The following is a 14495-nucleotide window of genomic DNA, read 5'->3' as shown; positions in this document are numbered from 1 at the left end:
AATTAGAGCTGAACTAAATGAAATAGGAAACAGAAAAACAATTGAAAGAATTAAGAAGACCAAAAACTGGTTATTTGAAAAAATCTACAAAATTGATAAACCACTGGCCAAACTGACAAAAGAAAAACAGGAAAGGAAGCAAATAACCCAAATAAGAAATGACATGGATGATATTAGAACAGACCCAACTGAAATTAAAAGAATCATATTAGATCACTATGAAAAACTGTACTCAAATTTGAAAACCTAGAAGAAATGGATGAATTCCTAAAAACACACTACCTACTAAACTAACACAAACAGAGGTAGAACAACTAAATAGACCCATAACAAAAGAAGAGATTGAAAAGGTAATCAAAAAACTCCCAACAGAAAAACGCCCTGGTCTGCATGGCATCAGTGCAGAGTTCTACCAAACTTACAGAGAAGAGTTAACACCACTACTACTAAAGGTATTTCAGAGCACAGAAAAGGATGGAATACTACCAAACTCATTCTATGAAGCCACCATATCCCTGATACCAAAACTAGGTAAAGACACCATGAGAAAAGAAAATTATAGACCTATATCCCTCATGAACATTGATGCAAAAATCCTCAACAAAATTCTAGCCAATAGAATTCAACAACATATCCAAAAAATAATTCACCATGATCAAGTGGGATTCATACCAGGTATGCAGGGATGGTTCAATATTAGAAAAACAATTAATCCACCACATAAATAAAACAAAAGACAAGAATCACATGATTTTATCAATTGATGCAGAAAAGGCATTTGACAAAGTTCAACACCCATTCATGATAAAAACTCTCAGCAAAATAGGAATAGAAGGAAAATTCCTCAACATAATAAAGGGCATTTATACAAAGCCAACAGCCAACATCACCCTAAATGGAGAGAGCCTGAAAGCATTCCCATTGCGATCAGGAACCAGACAAGGAAGCCCTTTATCACCGCTCTTATTCAACATTGTGTTGGAGGTTCTAGCCAGAGCAATTAGGCTAGATAAAGAAATAAAGGGCATCCAGATTGGCAAGGAAGGAGTAAAATTATCTCTATTTGCAGATGACATGATCTTATACACAGAAAACCCTAAGGAATCCTCCAGAAAACTACTGAAACTAATAGAAGAGTTCAGCAGAGTATCAGGATACAAGATAAACATACAAAAATCAGTTGGATTCCTCTACACCAACAAAAAGAACATCGAAGAGGAAATCACCAAATCAGTGCCATTTACAGTAGCCCCCAAAAAGATAAAATACTTAGGAATAAATCTTACCAGAGATGTAAAAGACTTATACAAAGAAAACTACAGTACACTTCTGCAAGAAAACAAAAGAGACTTACATAAGTGGAAAAATGTACCTTGCTCATGGATAGGAAGACTTATTATAAAAATGTCTATTCTACCAAAAGCGATCTATATGTTTAATGCAATTCCCATCCAAATCCCAATGACATTCTTGAATAAGATGGAGAAAGAAATCACCAACTTCAAATGGAAGGGAAAGAGGCCCCAGATAAATAAGGCATTACTGAAAAAGACGAACGAAGTGGGAGGCCTTACTTTACCTGATTTTAGAACCTATTATACCGCCACGGTAGTCAAAACAGCCTGGTACTGGTACAACAGATACATAGACCAATGGAACAGAATTGAGAATCCAGGCATAAATCCAACCACATATGAGCAGTTGATATTTGACGAAGGCTCCAAAACAGATAAATGGGGAAAATAATGTCTTTTTAACAAATGGTGCTGGGATAACTGGATATCCATCTGCAAAAAAAGGAAACAAGACCCATACCTCACTCCATGCACAAAACCTAACTCAAAATTGATCAAAGACCTAAATATAAAATCTAAAACGATAAAGATCATGGAAGAAAAAATAGGGACAACGTTAGGAGCCCTAATACATGGCACAAACAGCATACAAAACATTATTAAGAATGCAGAAGAAAAATTAGATAACTGGGAGCTCCTAAAAATCAAACACCTATGCTCATCCAAAGACTTCACCAAAGGAGTGCAAAGACTGCCTACAGACTGGGAAAAAGTCTTTAGCTATGACATTTCAGATCAGCGCCGGATGTCTAAAATCTACATGGTACTGCAAAAACTCAACTACAAACAGATAAATAACCCAATTAAAAAATGGGCAAAAGATATAAATAGACACTTCACTAAAGAAGACATTCAGGTAGCTAACAGATACATGAGGAAATGTTTATGATCATTGCCATTAGAGAAATGCAGATCGAAACTACAATGAGATTTCATCTCACTCTAACAAGGCTGGCATTAATCCAAAAAACACAAAATAATAAATGTTGGAGGGGCTGTGGAGAGATTGGAATACTTCTACACTGCTGGTGGGAATGTCAAATGATACAACCACTTTGGAAATCAATTTGGCGCTTCCTTAAAAAGCTAGAAATAGAACTACCATACGATCCAGCAATCCCAGTCCTTGGAACATATCCTAGAGAAATGAGAGCCTTTACACGAACAGGTACATATACACCCATGTTTATTGCAGCACTGTTTACAATAGCAAAAAGATGGAAGCAACCAAGGTGCCCATCAATGGATGAATGGATAAATAAATTATGGTATATTCACACAATGGAATACTACGTATCGATAAAGAACAGTGAGGAATCTGTGAAACATTTTATAACATGGAGGAAACCGGAAGGCATTATGCTGAGTGAAATTAGTTGCAAAAGGACAAATATTGTATAAGACCACTATTATAAGATCTTGAGAAATAGTTTAAACAGAGAAGAACACGTTCTTTTGTGATTACGAGAGGGGGAAGGAGGGAGGGTGGGAGAGGGTTATTTACTGATTAGATAGAAGATAAGACCTACTTTAGGTGAAGGGAAGGACAACACTCAATACAGGGGAGATCAACACAACTGGACTAAACCAAAAGCAAAGAAGTTTCCTGAATAAACTGAATGCTTCAAAGTTCAGCAAAGCAGGGGCAGGGGTTTGGGGACTATGGCTTCAGGGGACATCTAAGTCAATTGGCATAATAAAATCTATTAAGAAAACATTCTGTATCCCACTTTGAAGGGTGGCATCTGGGGTATTAAACACTAGAAAGCAGCCATCTAAGATGCATCAATGAGTTTGAACCCACCTGGACCAAAGGAGAATGAAGAACACCAAGCTCACAAGGTAATTATAAGCCCAAGAGACAGAAAGGGCCACATGAACCAGAGACTACATCATCCTGAGACCAGAAGAACTAGATGGTGCACGGCTACAACCGATGACAGCCCTGACAGGGAACACAACAGAGAACCCCTGAGGGAGCAAGAGAGCAGTGGGATGCAGACCCCAAAAATCTCATAAACAGACCAGACTTAATGGTCTGACTGAGGCTGGGAGGACCCCGGTGGTCATGGCCCCCAGGCCTTCTGTTGGCCCAGGACAGGAACCATCCCCAAAGCCAACTCTTCAGACATGGATTGGACCAGACAATGGGCTGGAGAAGGATGCTGCTGAGGAGTGAGCTTCTTGGGTCAGGTGGACACTTGAGACTATGTTGTCATCTCCTGCCTAGAGGGGAGATGAGAGGGTAGAGGGGGTTAGAAGCTGGCAAAATGGACACGAAAAAAGAGAGTGGAGGGAGAGAGCGGGTTGTCTCATTAGGGGGAGAGCAACTGGGAGTATGTAGCAAGGTGTATATAAGTTTTTTTGTGAGAGACTGACTTGATTTGTAAATTTTCACTTAAAGCACAATAAATATTATAAAAAAAATAATAAAAGAGGATGTACATTAAAAGGAAAACAAAAAACCAAACCTGTTGCCATCGAGTTGATTCTGACTCACGGCAACCCTATAGGACAGAGTAGTACTGCCCGACAGAGTTTCCAAGGAGCACCTGGTGGATTCGAACTGCCAGCCTTTTGGTTAGCAGATGTAGCACTTAACCACTGTGACACCAGGGTTTCCAGTGGTGTCCCTGGCTGGGCTCTTTCCAAATTGATCTATAGATACAATTCAATATCAATCAAAATCTCAGATTGAGATGCTAATTCCAAAATTACCTAGAACAGCCAAGACAAATTTGAAGAAGAACACGTTGGATGATATATACTACTGATTTCAATATTTACTATAAAGCTACAGTAATTATGATAGTGTGGTGTTGGCATGTTGTTGTTGGGTGCCATTGAGTCAGTTCCGAATTATAGTGACTGTATGTGCAACAGAATGAAACACTGCCAGGCCCTGCACCGTCCTCACAATGGTTGCTATGTTTGAGCCCAATGTTGTAGCCATTGTGTCAATCCATCTCGTTGAGGGTCTTCCTCTTTTTTGCTGACCCTGTATCAGTGGAACAGAATAAAAAGTCTAGAAATAGATCCCCAAATTTACAGTTAAGATTTTTTATGAACTTATCAAAGTAATTCAATGGAGAAAAGGAAATCTTGTAAATAAAACGTACTGGAGCAACTAGGTATCAGTATGAAAAAAATGCCTATTGACTCTCACCTCATGCCATACACAAAAAATGAGTATACAAAGACTTATATAAAACTTCTAGAAGAAAATATGGGAAAATATCTTTACAATTTTGGGGTAGACAAAGTTTTTTTGACAGGACACAAAAAAGAGACTAACCAAAAAAAAAAAAAAAGATAACTTGGATTTCATTGAAGTTATAAACTTCTCTTGCCGGGACAACTGGATATCCACATGTAAAAATATGAAGTTCGATTCTTATCTCACATTATGTATAAAATTAACTTGAAGTGGATCAAAGACCTAAGTTTAAGAGCTAAAACTATAAAAACCCTTAGAAGAAAACAAAATTTTAATATCTTGGATTTGACAACAAAAACAAAAAGATGAATTGGACTTCATCAAAATTAAAAACTTTGGTGAATCAAAGGACTTCATCAAGAAAGTGAAAAGACAACCCACAAAACAGGAGAAAATATTTGCAAGTCAAATATCTAATAAGGATGTAGTAACCAGAATATACAAAGCATCCTGAACTAACAAACTGAAAGACTAACAACCTAATTAAAAAGTGGGCAAAGGACTTGAATAGACATTATTCCAAAGAAGATAATACAAATGACCAAGAAATACATGAAAAGATGCTCAACATCATTAGTCATTAGGGAAATGCAAATCAAAACCACAGTGTGACACCATTTCACACTCAGTAGAACGGCTACAGTAAAAAAGACAGACAATGACAAGTGTTGACCATGATGTGGAGGAATTGGACCCCATATCCATTGCTGGTAGGAATGTAAAATGGTGCAGTTGCTTTGGAAAATATTTTGGCAGTGCCTCAAAAAGCTAAACATAGAATTACCAAATGACCCAGCAATTCCACTCTTAGGTATGAACCCAAGAGACTGGAAAGCTGGCACTCAAACAGGACTTGTATACCAATGTTCATTTCAGCCTTATTCACAATAGCCAAAAGGTGAGAACAACCCAAATGCTCATCAAATGATGAATAAATAAAGTGGTATATCCATATAATGGAATATTATTCAGCTATAAAGAGAAATGAGGTATTGATACTTGCTGCAACGTAAATGAACCTTGAAAACCTTATGGCAAGTGAAAGAAGTCAGACACAAAAGACCACATGTTGTATGATTCCATTTATATAAAATATCTAGAATAGGCAAATCCATATAGACAGCAGATTAGTGATTGCCAGGGCCTGGGTGGAGGGGAGCGTGACTGCTTAATGGGTATGGGGTTTCTGTTTGGGGTAATAAAAAAGTTCTAGAACTAGACAGTGGTGATGGTTACACAATATTGCTAAGGTACCTAATGCCACTGAACTGTGTAATGCTTACAAAGGCAAATTTTGTTATGTGTATTTTACCACAATAAAAAAAAAATGTATAAGCTTTTTATAAAAAAATGCCACTATGGAAATGAAAAGATAGTCCACAGATTGGGAGAAATATATTTGCAATACACATATCAGGCAAAGTTTCTGTATCCAGAATTAAGAACACCTAAAGGACAAACAACCCAATAACAAATGAACGGAAGTTTTGAAAAGGTACATTACAGAAATGTATGAATTCACTGAATTCTACATGCAAACATTGTTAAATTAGAAAATGTTTTGTTATTTATATTTTTATCACAATAAAAAAGTGTAAATGACCTTTAAGCATATGAAAAGATGCTCAAAGTCAATAGTCAGCAGAGAAACAATACAGATTAAAACTGTAAAAGCTACCACTTACTTATCAACTAACCCGTTAACCTGTTGTTGATTTGGACTCATGGTGACCCGGTGTGTGTCAGAGTAGAACTGCACTTCTCAGGGTTTTCAGTGGCTGTACTTTTTACTCTTAAGGGAGGAGATCAACAGGCCTGTCTTCTGTGGCACCACTGGGTGGCTTAAAACTGGTAACCTTTCAGTTAGTAGCCGAGAGCAAGCATACCCACTAGAAAAGCTAAAATTATGAAGGCTGACAATACAAGCCTTGGCAGGAATGTGGGGCAATTGGAGTTCTCATTCATTGCTAGCAGGACTATATGCTCACTTTGGAAAACAGCGTGACACTTCCTCGTAAAGTTAAGCACACACTTACCTTACGATCCAGTGATTCTACTTCTGGGTATTTACCTACAAGAAATGAAAACATATATTCACCAAAAGACTGTACAGAATGTTAACAGGAGTTTTATTCGTAATAGTGAAAAGCTGGAAGCTAATTTCCATCAAAAGGATACATATGGAGGAACAAACTCTACAATGGAATAATACTCAACAATAAAACATGGTTGAATTTCAAAAGCATTTCACTGAGCAAAAGTAGGCAGACATAAAAGAGTACATTCTGTGTGGTTTTATTTATAGGTAGTATAAGAACAGGTAAAATGAATATCGTATTTTTATGCAAATAAGTTGCGCCTTCTACGCATGTTTGCCAACTACTCCCTCTCACCGAAAGGTGTTTTCATAAGTGTGCTTTGCTGATTTTTTCCACAGTTACATTAAAAAAAATGGGTATAGCGGCACTTCTGAAAACACCTGGGGGCGGGGGGAAGGGAGTATTTGGCAAATGTGGAAGACACACGTTATTTGCATAAAAATACAGCATTGGTTAATAGAAGTTGGAACAGTGATTGTGGACAGTGCAGATTACAAGGGAACAGAGAGAATTTTCTGGGATGAAGAAATATTCTTTATCTTGATCTAAGCCGCGGTTATTTTTTTTTTAATTTTTATTGTGTTTTAAGTCAAAGTTTACAAATCAAGTCAGTCTCTCATATAAAAATTTACACACACCTTGCTATATACTCCTAATTGCTCTCCTCCTAATGAGATAGTACACTCATTCCCTCTACTCTCTCTTTTCTAGTCCATTGGGCCAGTTTCTGACCCCCTCCGCCCTCCCATCTCCCCTCCAGACAGGAGATGCCAACATAGTCTCTTGTGAGTGATGGTTACATTTTGACAATAGTTTGTCAAAATTTAATGAACTATAAACTGGGGATTTGTGCATTTTACTGTGTATAAATTATACCTCAATAATGTACTGTTGACTTTTTTTAAAAAAATGGAATAGGAGGGAAATTCCCCATTGTGATTAAGTGTATACCAAAAAAATCAAAACCAAACCCATTCCTGTCAAGTCGATTCCCACTCATAGTGACGCTATAGGACAAAGTAGACCTGTCCTGTAGGGTTTCCAAGGAGCGTCTGGTGGATCCAAACTATTGACCTTTTGATTAGCAGCCGAACTCTTAACCACTACGCCACAAGGTTTTCCAAAATGTACAAAGGATACCAAAAAACAACTCATAGCAAACATCATACATTTTCAACTGCCGCCTGAGATTGGAAAAGAGAATTGGGACTAGTATACCCCCTATTTCATTTGTATTCAACCTTGTACAAGAGGGTCTAGCCAGTGCAATAAGGAAAAAAAGAGGAGGGGGACATAAAGATTGCTAAGGAAGAAACAAAACTGTAATTACTTGCAGATGGCATTGTTGTTTATGTAGAAAATCCAAAAGAATCTACAAACTATTAGAATTATGATCTTAAAAATGGAAGGTTGATCTACAAAATTAAATTGTATTTCTATATACTAAAAACAGAAAATGAAAGTTTGAAATGTAAATTGGAAAGCTGTTTGGCAGAATCTCTAAAGGTGAACATGTCTGCCTTATGACCCAATAATTCCACTACTAGGTATATATATATATATCTCCAGTGAATCCCTTGACAGATATATACACATATATTTTTATATACATATATATCTTCGCACTTATCTACTGTCTCATTATCCAACATTTCACATTTACGACAACAGTAAAAAATCTACTGGCCAACTATGTTGTGCATTAATGACATACATCTGGCAGTAACAAATGCCAAGATGCGAGGCAAGAGTAACACTGGCTGTGATTGTTAAGGCTATGTGTCAACTTGGCCAGGCCACGATTCTCAGTGGTTTGACAGTTATGTAATGGTATAATTTGACAGTTATGTAATGAATATAGTCATCCTTCATTTTGTATTCTGATGGAGTCATCCTCCATTTTTGCAAAACACCAATTTCACATAACGACGTGGTCTTTGGAACCGAACCACGTTGGTAGTTGAGGAGAGGGTGTTTATATTTCCAATGATTCCCTTGACAGAAGAACGAATAAATTAGAGTATATTTGCTCAATGGAATACTATACTGGAATGAAAACACACAAATTATAGCTCCATGTAATAATGTGGACGAACCATATCAATATGATCTTGAGTAAAAGGAGCCAGATGCAAAAGAACACCACTGTATGATGCTATTTACACAAAGGTCAAAGATAGGTGAGTCTAACCTATAGTGATAGATACCAAGATAGTTGTTACCTTTGTGGGGGTTGGTGGTACCTCTGAAGGCACACAAGGACAGATTTAGAGATGATGAGAATACTCGATTTCTAATTTGGAGGAGTTTACTCTAGCATGTTCATTTTATGAAACATTTTGTGTACAGTTCATTGAAGTTATACAGTTATGATTTAAACACCTTTCTGAACGTGCACTATGCTTCCATTTAAAACATGTTAATACGTGTGCTTTTACTGATGTCTCCTTAGCTAGACTGCAGGCTCCTTGGTGACAGGGATCATATTTTAGACTTTTTTTAGTCTCTTCACAGATTTTAACACAACTTCATAAAATATAATTTTACACAAAATAAACAGATACAGGTGCCAATAGATGTTTATTTATTTAGTTTTAGTTTAAGTATAAACAATAGTAAAACAATGTACATACATGTACGATCAACTTAAGAAGTACTGATATGTTTTCTCTAAACTCTCCTTTCTCTTATGTTTTTCCTCGAATAACTCCAGGATAAAGATCTAGATGTCTATTAAAAATAGAATCCAATAAATTAAGTGCAGAATGACAATCACGTCTCACTCAGGTACTTCAGTAAGCATGAATTGGTATGTGAATAGACATACCACCAGGTGCTGGCCTCATCTCACTTAAAAGCCCCTGGCTGGGGTGCTGTTTGGGGGTCCTAGAATAGAGACCTAGAACCTGAAACAGAAAGGGTGTGACAGGGCCGTTTTATTAAATGCATACAGGTTTCCTACATGAGTCCTAGATTTTTAATATTTGACAATACTGTGTCAGGGAACTAAATCATGCTAAGATAAAAAAAAAAAAAGACTCATTTGGTTAAAATCAAGAATATTATAAAATCCTAGGTCCAGAATTAGTGATCAACTATCACCATGGTAGAAAAATGTCTTTGTGAAACAGAGGGTGTCTGAATAAAGGCTTTTTCCTTAATAGAGGAATTATTTTCAGAAGAGTAATACACCTTTTGCTGTTTTTGCAATAGGCCTTTGTAAACATAGACCTACTCACCATAGGGCACTCATTCTAGCAATATTTCTTGAGCTGTAAAATATAAAACTGTTTTTATACAAAATTTTTACAGGATCAATCAACATTATTCATAATTAGTTTGTTACTTTTGAAGGTCAATTTTAAACATCCTTGATTATATGCCTAGGCTTCTGGTTTGTTCCCCAAGATGATTATGAGGTTCCAGTGAAAACACAGCTATCTGAGAGATTGCAATTTTTTTCTTGCCCCACCCCCAAGCCCTTTTAGATTATTAATGTTCAAGTTCTTAAAACTAAGCTATAGGTACATGGGTAATTGCATTATTATTCTTTAATCCTGTCTTACATGCTAGAAATATTTTTTATATATTCAATATTTAATAAGAATAATCTTAAAAAATTTCTTCTGTGATAAATATTTTACTTAAAAGTGCATTCTTTTGTTATAAAACAACAAAGGCTAATATTTAGATTGTGTTTTTCTTTTAGACTCAGTTTTAAAATAACTTACTAATGTTGGGAATTTCCTCATATGCTCAGTGTCTCACCTACACATAGTCAACTGTCATGGATTGGATTGTGTCCCCTCCCCAAAATATGTGTCAACTTGGTTAGGCTATGATTCCCAGTATTGTGTGGTTGTCCTCCATTTTGTGATTATAATTTTATGTTGAGAGAATTAGGTGAGACTGTAACACAACCCTTACTCAGGTCACCTCCCTGATCCAAGGTAAAGGGAGTTTTCCTGTGGTGTGGCCTGCACCACCTTTTATCTCAAGAGATAAAAGTAAAAAGGAAGCAAGCAGAGAGTTGGGGACCTCATACCACCAAGAATGCAGCACCAGGAGCAGAGCGTGTCCTCTGGACACGGGGTCCCTGCACCTGAGAAGCTCCTTGACCATGCGAAGATATATGGCAAGGACTTTCCTCCAGAGCTGACAGAGAGAGAAAGCCTTCCCCTGGAGCTGATGCCCTGAATTTGGACTTGTAATCTACTACACTGTGAGAAAATAAATTTCTCTTTGTTAAAACCATCCACTTGTATTTCTGTTATGGCAGCACTAGATGACTAAGACATCAACCAGCCAAGGTGCTTACTTCACTGGAACTCCCTTCCCTCTGTCTGTACCTAGTTTTCCCTCCCTCCTCATTGCTATTGACTGCCCACCAGTTTCTTCTCTCTTAATAGCAGTTCCTATGACAGTACCTCCATCCTCCATCCCATTTTCTCATATCTGAGTCTTTGCCCTCTCAAAAGTTTATTGTTTTTCTCACTCTGGAACCTTGCTGCCATCCCTAAGATAAAATACCAAGAACAAATGAGTTTGAGTATTTTTCTACAATGTAACTGGATCTTTCAGTTTTTTATTACCCCAAGACTCACCATTCAAATCTCTAGAGGTATGCTTCACAGCGTCTCCATTGAAGTACAGAAGAATAAGTTATACTTTTCCACAGAAACACACACATGATGCTTAGGTTCCAATGCAAACACCATGCTGTTTTGGGTGTAATAGGCTTTAGGAGGGCAGCTCTGAGAATCTAAATCCCTTGCCTAATATTGCTTCCATAAGAAGATACGTTCTGCCTCACAACCAATCAGTGGAAAAGTAAACTTTTGAAAAAAGTCCAGAGGATTGCCTATGTTTTTCATCTAAGACTTCAAAGCCTTTTACAAAGGTAGGGTTTTTTTTTTTTTTTAAGTCTTTTGCCGTAGCTAGTAATTCTTAAAGGAATTGTTATATTCACAACTAAGAAGCAGATATTAACAAACTTTGAGCAAGGAGTGCAGGAGATAACACAACAAAACTGTCATAAGCATTATTGGATGTTTTTCTTTCCATTCATTAATTCAGTGTGAATTTATTGAGTTTCTACTCTGTGAAATGTATTGTTTCAGCACTGAAAATACAGTACTGAGCATAACAGGCAACACTCCTATCGAAGTGGGATTTACAGTGAATGTAAATGGTGGCACACGCTAGGCGCTCAATAAATATTTATCAGATGAATGGTTGAATAGGCAAAGGAAATCATCAGAAAGTGATACTTAACTTTGGTAAAATTCAGTTAAATTAATGAACAAAGTCATTGCACCATGTAAATCAGACAGGGGAATTTGTTCCAACGCTCAAGATTAAAATACTTCCTCATTCATAATGAAGTAAAACTGGGTGGGAGTACTGGGTGATCATCAGAAGAGTAACACCTCTACAACCCACATGGCCCTTAATTTGCTGGGCGCAGGTTAGGAGACAAGTACTATCCTACGACTACCTCCACGCCTTTCTTGCAAATTATAACTTTGAGACCGAACTGTTTTTTTAATCTGTAAGTAATTCAGATGCATCGTCTTAACTCCAAAATCTTGATTCAGTTTATGGTGGCATGACAACAAAGGATACAATTTTACTAAATACAACATAAGTGCTTTTTTATTGTTGTTAGCTGTTGTGGACTTGGCGCTGACTCTTGGCGACCCCAGGTACAACAGAAGAAAACTTTGCCCCCGTTCTGCACCATCATCACCGTAGTTGGTATGCTCCAGTCCATTGTTTCAGCCACTGTGGATTCTGAGTGCCTTCCAACCTAGGAGGCTCACCTTCCAGCACTATATCCAACAATACCCTAAGTTTTAGTCTATAATAATTGAGTTGCATTTTAAATACCACCTTCATAGGTATCTGTAATGTATTTCTTTATGATATTGCTTACGATTGCATTGCTCCCCCCACCAAAGCAAACATTTTTGCTAAAGAACAGCATCTCTTTGCAACATTTTTTTAAAAAAAGAATATACAAGCCTTGGAAAATCAGTTACAATAATGAAACTCAAATTTCTTTTGTGACCAAAAACTAGTACTCTGTTGTTAGATGCCTTCAGGTTGATTTCCACTCATAGTGACCTCATGTGACAGAGTCTAGCTGCCCCATATGGTTTTCGAGGTTGTAATCTTTACAGAAGCAGATTGCTAGGTCTTTCTCTCATAGAGCCGCTAGGTGGGTTCAAACCACCAACCTTTTGGCTAGCAACCAAGTAATCTGTTAACAACATATTATTTTGAATAACTTGCTTGCAAAAAAGTCTTGCTCATAAATTACTGTTGGTGATAAGTGTACTATCATCAATATGATATATCTGTAATAATAAAAAAGCGAATGCTATATTCAGTATTTGTGCTTTCTATCAGTGTGTATAATGGTACGTCAGTATCAAGCTAAGAATGTTCAAAACCTCACAGGCATACTTTCAAGATGTTTTTGTAGTACAGTGGAATGTTGTAGGATTTTATAGAGAACTAGATACCCAGATTCTTTCCTGATCAAATTTTTCTTGGTGCATTTGGCTTGATTTCACTGCGGGATTTCTCTTGATTTTTACTCGACGGCAGTGGGTTTGGGTTTGGGTTATCATATGTTGAATTTTAAGTAGGAACATTTTTGCAATTCTTTAACAGGTTTTTATTTTCAGTGTGTTGACTCCTAAAATAATGTTTTTGAATGAACTAAAATCACATATTTTATATAGCATAAAAAAGATATAGCATACTTTTGGTAAATAGTAAATGAAAATTTATGTAGTAGAATCTGTTTTTAAATACTACCCTGTTATACATAATCTGTTACTTTTACAATTTGTAATTTTTTTCTCCCCTTTAAATATATCATTAACTTGTGACATTCTTAACTCCATTTTAACTTTATTTTGGAATGATTATACTTTCTTCACTCTTTTACTTTCTTTTTTTCACTCTTTTTTCCCTCCCTACAAATTGTTTCCATATTATTCTTGGCCTGTTTTATTGGCCCATTCTCATATATTCTTACTGCTTCTTACTTACTTTTAATCTAACACTGTAGTTTTTACTATTGTTTACACCAAATGTTAACCAGTTTTTAGTTGTCATTTTCAAGGCACTCTCAAATTTGACCTCAATTTTAAATAACTTCCCATTTGTTATTGATACAACTGTGGCATTTGGATACATCTCACTTTCCTGTGACTTCCAATTAAATATAAATCGCTATTTTTTTAAAAGCTCAATTCAGATACACCTTAGTAATATAGAAATATATTTTATGAATACACTGGAAATTAGATTTTAAAATGCCCTTTCTTCAGGAGAAGCCTGTACATGCCTCTATCATAGCACATATGGCACTCACTCATATTTACTGGATTATTTTTTCTCCCGCTGCTAGATTGTAAGCCCCTTGGAAGCAGGGATGACTTTTAAATCTGCAGTGCCTGGCACAGGGTAGTTTTAAATGAATGACTAATAAATGAATAAATGAGCAAATGAAAACCTTGTTGAATGATTTCAGTTGTCTTGTCCAAAAAGTACTTCCCCTATTAGCTCCAAATGATACCTAAAATTCTTTTGGAAACGTGAAATCTTTTCCTTTACCAACTGCTCTTACTTTAAAACAAAATTACCCTTAGAGAAACACACTCCTTTTAACCTATTCACCCAAAGCAGAGGCTCTCAGTCATGGCTGAAGATGACAATCGTGTGACCACCCAAGGAAAACTAAATTAGGAGCTTCCAGGTGATTCTAATGTGCTTGCAAGGTTGAGAACCACTGTACTTAAAGTGGGCAGC

Source organism: Elephas maximus, chromosome 15 (genome assembly GCF_024166365.1).
Source record: "Elephas maximus indicus isolate mEleMax1 chromosome 15, mEleMax1 primary haplotype, whole genome shotgun sequence".
In the NCBI taxonomy this organism is placed as follows: Eukaryota; Metazoa; Chordata; class Mammalia; order Proboscidea; family Elephantidae; genus Elephas; species Elephas maximus.
Note: the sequence above shows the minus strand (reverse complement) of the source record.